General features: G+C 45.8%; 1 protein-coding gene across 4 annotated transcripts in view; it reads right to left on the minus strand.

The window, feature by feature from the left end:
- IP6K3 (inositol hexakisphosphate kinase 3) overlaps positions 1 to 6,102 on the minus strand; it is a 60,102-nt gene extending 54,000 nt beyond the window's left edge. For all 4 annotated transcript variants that reach the window (XM_075614026.1, XM_075614025.1, XM_075614028.1 and 1 more), the window contains exon 1: positions 5,960 to 6,102. The gene's annotated coding sequence lies outside the window, so the exon portion shown is untranslated. The remainder of the gene's footprint in view (positions 1 to 5,959) is intronic.
- Positions 6,103 to 7,280: the final 1,178 nt, after the last annotated feature.

Here is a 7,280-nt window from a genome sequence, read left to right on the forward strand (position 1 = left end):
ATACACACACAAACATGGAGACATACACACACACACGTATACACTCACACACGTATACACACAGGTATACATACACATAATGTATACACACACACACATGTATACACACACATGTATACACACACACATGTATACACACACACACATGTATACACACACACACACACACACATGTATACACACACACACACACGTGTATACACACACACATGTGTATACACACACACACATGTGTATACACACACATGTGTACACACACACATGTATACACACACACATGTATACACACGCACACACATGTATACACACACACACATGTATACACACACACGTATACACACACACACACACATGTGTATACACACACATGTGTATACACACACAAACATGTGTACACACACACAAATGTACACACACACACACACACACACACATACAATGTATACACACAAACATGTATACACACACACAAACATGTATACACGTGTATACACACATGTGTATACACACACACACGTATACACACACACAATATATACATACACACAATGTATACACACACACATGTGTATACACACACGTGTATACACACACACACACACACACGTGTATACACACGTGTATACACACACACACGTGTATACACACACACACGTGTATACACACACACGTGTATACACACACACGTGTATACACACACACACACGTGTATACACACACACACGTGTATACACACACACGTACACATACACACACACACACACATGTATACACACACACACACATACAATGTATACACACAAACATGTATACACACACACACCACAGCACCACCACATCAGCACACCGGTATCCCATGCCCCCCCAGCACACTGGCATTCTCGGCTCCCCACCATTCCCAGCCCCCATCAACACCATCAGCACCCACACATCGCCACCTTTGCACCTCCCCCATCGGCACACCCACATCCGCACCCCCACATCAGCACCAAACCCTCAGAAATCAGCACACCAATACAATCACCATCAGTACAGCCACAGCAGCACTACCACCGCACATGGGCCGCGTGGACCACTCCCCACCCAAATGCCACACCCACACCACAAACATCCCGGGCAACGCCGGGGCTCTCAGCTAGTATAGTATAATATAATATTGTATAGTATAATATTATATATATATACGCTCTTACGACGCTTTGCAACGTTGTTTATGTGAATATGTATATATATACACACATACACAACGTTGCAAAGCGTCGTAAAAGCGTTGGATAAGCCATTTTGGCGTTGTAAAAATGAATATAGGTATGCATTGCATAGCGTTGGATAAGCCATTCGTTGTAAAGCGAAGCGTTGTAAAACGAGGACTGCCTGTACTAATTAGTGTAAAGGATTAATAGCCTTAATAGGTTAAGTGGGTTGGATCACCCTGATATTGCCTCTCCCCACCACACTGATGTAGGATGTCTTGTGACTAGTGATGACACCATAAGGAGATTGAGGACTCTTATAACTCTTCAAAGTAGGCAATAGACAGATCAAGAGAGACCCCTTAGAACAGAGCACACTTGTGGAGGACACCCAAGGGGCATATACAACATTACTTTTATTTACACATAATTAAAAAATAGAAAGGAATTGAGCTAATTAAATAACACTTGAAAAATAAAGCATAAAAAAGGCTCTAGTGACCTACCTGTATTTGAATTACAACCAGGCGTGCATCTGCAGAGTTAGATAAATCAATATATGCACACCGTGGTGAGTGATAAAAGCACTCCCGAGAAAGAGGGTTTGCCAAATAATGGTATATCTGCACAGTCCAAGTTGCAATCAATATAATTATCCTCAGTAATAAGCTCCTCAACAGCAGATAGCTACCTGGGATAGTATTACTGCACTTACCCCTGCCATTCAGCAATACTAACCCTGCGTCTTTATCTCACTCTCTGCAAAGCACTATCCTGAATGACGTCACAGCGTCATTACACCCTACGCGTTTCGCTCACTAACCAAGCTTCGTCAGGGACAGTGCAAACCGAGGTGTCCCTGGTTCCTAGGTTAAGTAGTGTATCATCGTCATGGTAACTAGTTGCAGGAAACAGATAAGCCCTTCCCTGCCTGAACGTGATAACTAGAAATTTGGTACTGCACAGAAAATCCATGTTTATCGCCCAGATGTAAGCAAGGAGGGACCGTGCACACCAAACAGCGATGCAAACAAATTCATGCAAAAGAGTCACTTAATGACTGGACACAGTCATAAAGATCCAACGTTTCGGTGCAAGCACCTTCAAAAATTCCTCAGATCCTCATATTATCAATAATAGATACATAATAATTATTAACAGAGCTCAACTTTGATTTATCAATACCTTCTACATCTAAGATACATTAATATTTACATAGGTTAGATGTGGACATCAACCAGTAATGAAGAGTAAATCCTTCGGTACAATTAGGTTTCCTGGGATGATTGTGAATCAAATTTTTTTTATAATCATCAGTTACCAAGCATCAATATTTAGGACAGGTAATACCGAGAGCCTACATTAGAAAGCGATTCATATGTATACTATGATAGAGGGGGAAGAAAAATATGCTTTAAATCCGATGAAGGGGTAAATGTGAAGCCTTCACTGAGACCTTGTGGTCTTAATGTTTTTAACCTATAAATCCATTCAGATTTCTTACATAGCAATCTGGTGTCCTTATCCTACCCCCCTCTCCACCTTCCCCCCGCCCCCTCCCTCATAGTCCTTGTGGGGAGATTAATGCACATAAAAAATAGGCATCCAACGTCGCCTTTGTGTCCAGAGTTCACATAGTGAGTCACCGGAGTGTCGAGTTTGTTGGTGACAGAATTGACATGTTCTAATATGCGTCTGCGTCATTATCGTAGCATCTTACCAGTGTATCTTAGGCCACATCCACACGTAATCAAATAAATAACATTGATAGCGTTACTATTAATAAAGTGTTTAAAGTTTACTAAGGAGTAGGAGTGACTCAGTGAGAAAAGACACTGACTGGCATTGAGAGTTTGAAGCAGGGGAGCCTGGTTCAATTCCCGGTGTTGGCTCCTTGTGAACTCGGGCAAGTCACCTTATCTCCCTGTGCCTCAGGCACCAAAAACATAGATTGTAAGCTCTATGGGGCAGGACCAGTGCCTGAAAAATGTCTCTGTAAACGCTACGTATAACTAGCAGCGCTATACAAGAACATGCTATTATTATTATTATTAATTGCAAAGCGGTTTGTGTCGTCTGAATTAGTCAATCATATATATAGTTTCACCCAATGTTCTAGAAGCAGGTTCCTCGAAGTGCAGGTACTCCTGTACAGGCATACGGTTTAAGGACACTCACTTTAAGTACACTCGCGAGTAAGTACATATCGCCCAATAGGCAAACGGCAGCTCACGCATGCGCCTGTCAGTACGTCCTGAACAGCAATACCGGCTCCCTACCTGTACCGAAGCTGTGCGCAAGCGGGGAGACTATAGAGCCTGTTACACATGCGTTATTTACATCAGTTATGCACGTATATGACGATTGCAGTACAGTACATGCATCGATAAGTGGGGAAATGGGAGTGCTTCACTTTAAGTACATTTTTGCTTTACATACATGCTCCGGTCCCATTGCGTACGTTAATGCGGGGTATGCCTCGCGTATAGTTATGTATATTAAGGATATCCTGTCACCACTTAGCCCCCATGGTACTGGCCCAAGATTGTCCTCATGCAGGAATTCTCAGAGTAGTAGCTCCAGAACATAAATCGGATCGGCCCCAGCGGCAGCTCCTTCGTAAACTCCCAACTCAATGCGTATGGACTATGCATGCGGAACCCTGCAATGGGATACCGATACCAGAGAGAGCAGTGTGTATTCCCAACATGCGCACCACCCGAGATGGTGCCCACTGTCAGGAGAAGGCCAATCCAGCCTAATACTAATGGGAACACGCCTAAGCACCTCCCCAGTGTCGGACCAGGGGAAGAAGCACAGAGTAACCATATTGATTGTTACCATTAATGTCTGAAGTGAAGTCTGTCTCTTGTACGGCGAGCGTCATAAATGGATTTGAATAAAGCTCTTGTTTGTACTATAAAAGTTTCTGGCGCCCATCGTTATTCTATCTGCATATTCACACCCAGACTGCACTGACCCAGCACCCGCAAAAGGTACGGGAGACTGAGCATCGCCATGTATATATATAAACTCAACGTAAACTCTTTTAGAGCCGGGCAAGGAGGGTTACATGTTTGTGTGTATCGTTAGCCTATAAAGAATGTTACTTGTGAGCACATTCTCTGTCACTTTGTCATGCCTGTATCCTTCTCTCTGTCACTGTGCCACTCTGTCACAGTGTCTCTTCTCTCTGTCACTGTGCCCCATATCTCTTTCACTATCTCCTGCCTGTGTGCTTTCTCTCTGCCACTGTGCCTGTCTTTCTGTCATGGTGTCTCTTCTCTGTCACTGTGCCTCTCTCTCGCTCTATCACTGTCCCATGTCTGTTTCTATTTTCGATCTCTGTCCATGTCTGTGTCTCTACTCCCTTTCACTGTGCCTCTGTCACTGTCCCACGTGCCTCTCTGTGTCTTTTCTCTCGGTCACTGTGCCTCTGTCACTGTCCCACGTGCCTCTCTGTGTCTTTTCTCTCGGTCACTGTGCCTCTCTCTGCCCCACGTGCCTCTCTCTGTGTCTCTTCTCTCGGTCACTGTGCGTCTCTGTCACTGTCCCACGTTTCTCTCTGTGTCTCTTCTCTCGGTCACTGTGCCTCTCTCGCCCCACATGCCTCTCTCTCTGTGTCTCTTCTCTCGGTCACTGTGCCTCTCTCTGCCCCACGTGCCTCTCTCTGTGTCTCTTCTCTCGGTCACTGTGCCTCTCTCGCCCCACGTGCCTCTCTCTGTGTCTCTTCTCTCGGTCACTGTGCCTCTCTCTGTCCCACGTGCCTCTTTCTGTGTCTCTTCTCTCAGTCACTGTGCCTCTCTCTGCCCCACGTGCCTATCTCTGTGTCTTTTATCTCGGTCACTGTGCCTCTGTCATTGTCCCACGTGCCTCTCTCTCTGTGTCTCTTCTCTCGGTCACTGTGCCTCTCTCTGCCCCACGTGCCTATCTCTGTGTCTCTTCTCTCGGTCACTGTGCGTCTCTGTCACTGTCCCACGTTTCTCTCTGTGTCTCTTCTCTCTGTCACTGTGCCTCTGTCATTGTCCCACGTGCCTCTCTCTCTCTGTGTCTCTTCTCTCGGTCACTGTGCCTCTCTCTGCCCCACGTGCCTATCTCTGTGTCTCTTCTCTCGGTCACTGTGCGTCTCTGTCACTGTCCCACGTTTCTCTCTGTGTCTCTTCTCTCGGTCACTGTGCCTCTCTCGTCTTACGTGCCTCTCTCTCTGTGTCTCTTCTCTCAGTCACTGTGCCTCTCTCTGCCCCACGTGCATATCTCTGTGTCTCTTCTCTCGGTCACTGTGCCTCTCTCTGCCCCACGTGCATATCTCTGTGTCTCTTCTCTCGGTCACTGTGCCTCTCTCTGCCCCACGTGCATATCTCTGTGTCTCTTCTCTCGGTCACTGTGCCTCTCTCTGTCCCACGTGCCTCTCTTTGTGTCTCTTCTCTCGGTCACTGTGCGTCTCCCTGTCACTGTCCCATGTCTGCATCTTCTCTCTGTCCCATGTTTGTGTCCCTTCTCCCTGTCACTGTCCCATGTCTGCGTCTTCTCTCTGTCCTACAGTATGTCTGTATCCCTTCTCTCTGTCCCATGTTTGTGTCCCTTCTCCCTGTCACTGTGCCTGTCATTGTCCCATGTCTGCCTCTTCTCTCTGTCCCATGTTTGTGTCCCTTCTCCCTGTCACTGTCCCATGTCTGCGTCTTCTCTCTGTCCTACAGTATGTCTGTATCCCTTCTCTCTGTCCTATGTCTGTGTCCCTTCTCCCTGTCACTATGGGTCTCTCTCACCTTTTCTTGCTCCTGATCCTCTGCTTCTTGTCTCATTTATTCTCACGTTCCATGCACTGCCCGTGTTGTGTCTGCACTGTGACACGCTCGTCTGTGTGACAGCTGTGTTCCCTGCCACCACGGACGGGGGACAGCTGCAGACAACGTGGAGGAAAGAGGGTTGTACTAGGCTGAAATTAGACACTAACCCTGATAGAGGGTAATTTATGGCATGCTGCGCTGTATTATGATGCTAAATATCTCTATACACTGATAGTGCAAATGCTGCGCTGTATAATGATTGTGAGTATCTTTATACACTGATAATGTATAAACACAAGATGCTGAACAATGATGCTGAGTATTTCTATACACTAATAATAAACACAACACACTGTATAGTAATAATGAGTATCTCTATATATTGATAATGGACACAATGGCATGCACAAAGAGAACTTAAGGAGTTAAGTTCCGTCATAACCAAACCGTTACCTTTAATATTCAAGGACTCCATTTCTACAGGCTCAGTACCACAAGCAGACATGGTGCCTATATTTAAACGGGCGCTAGATCACAACCGGGGAATTACAGACCTGTAAGCCTGGCATCAATAGCGGGGAAGCTACTTGAAGGTTTAGGCTGTGTTTATAGTGGCGGCGCGCCACCGGAACAGACGAATGGAGAGCAATGAAGGTGCACATAGTGCTCGTGTCCAAGCGTGCGATTCTTGAAAATACATTTGGAATTATTCTTGCCGCGCGGTGGCCACGTCACGTGAGAGGTTCAGCCAATGAGGGCGAACCGCTCACGTGACATCACGGCCACGCCTCCCTGTTGCCTTCCGATCACCTCCAGCCCTGTTCATGTTTCGAATTCTCACAACACGCGGGTGACGTCACGCGACCACTATAATCGCGGCCTAAGTGTGGGATAATATTCAGGAATACCTAAAGGAAAACAAAATTATTAGTAATAGTCGGCATGGATTTATGAAGGATAGATCATGCCAAACTAACCTTATTAGTTTCTTTGAGGAGATAAGTAGAAATTTAGACCAGGGTAATGCAGTTGATGCGGTCTACTTAGATTTTGCAAAGGCTTATGATACGGTTCCACACAAGAGGGTAATGTACAAAATAAAGGAAATTGGCCTGCAAAATATTTTGTAGCTGGATTAAAAACTGGTTGACTGGTTTTCAGGTCGGGCTAAAGTCGTGAGTGGGAGTACCTCAGGGATCGGCACTGGGACCCCTGCTTTTTAACTTGTTTATTAATGACTTTGAGGTTGGCAGAGAGAGCAAAGTCTCCATCTTTGCTGCAGACACTAAATTGTGTAAGG

This window comes from Ascaphus truei, chromosome 9 (genome assembly GCF_040206685.1).
Source record: "Ascaphus truei isolate aAscTru1 chromosome 9, aAscTru1.hap1, whole genome shotgun sequence".
Classification (NCBI taxonomy): domain Eukaryota; kingdom Metazoa; phylum Chordata; class Amphibia; order Anura; family Ascaphidae; genus Ascaphus; species Ascaphus truei.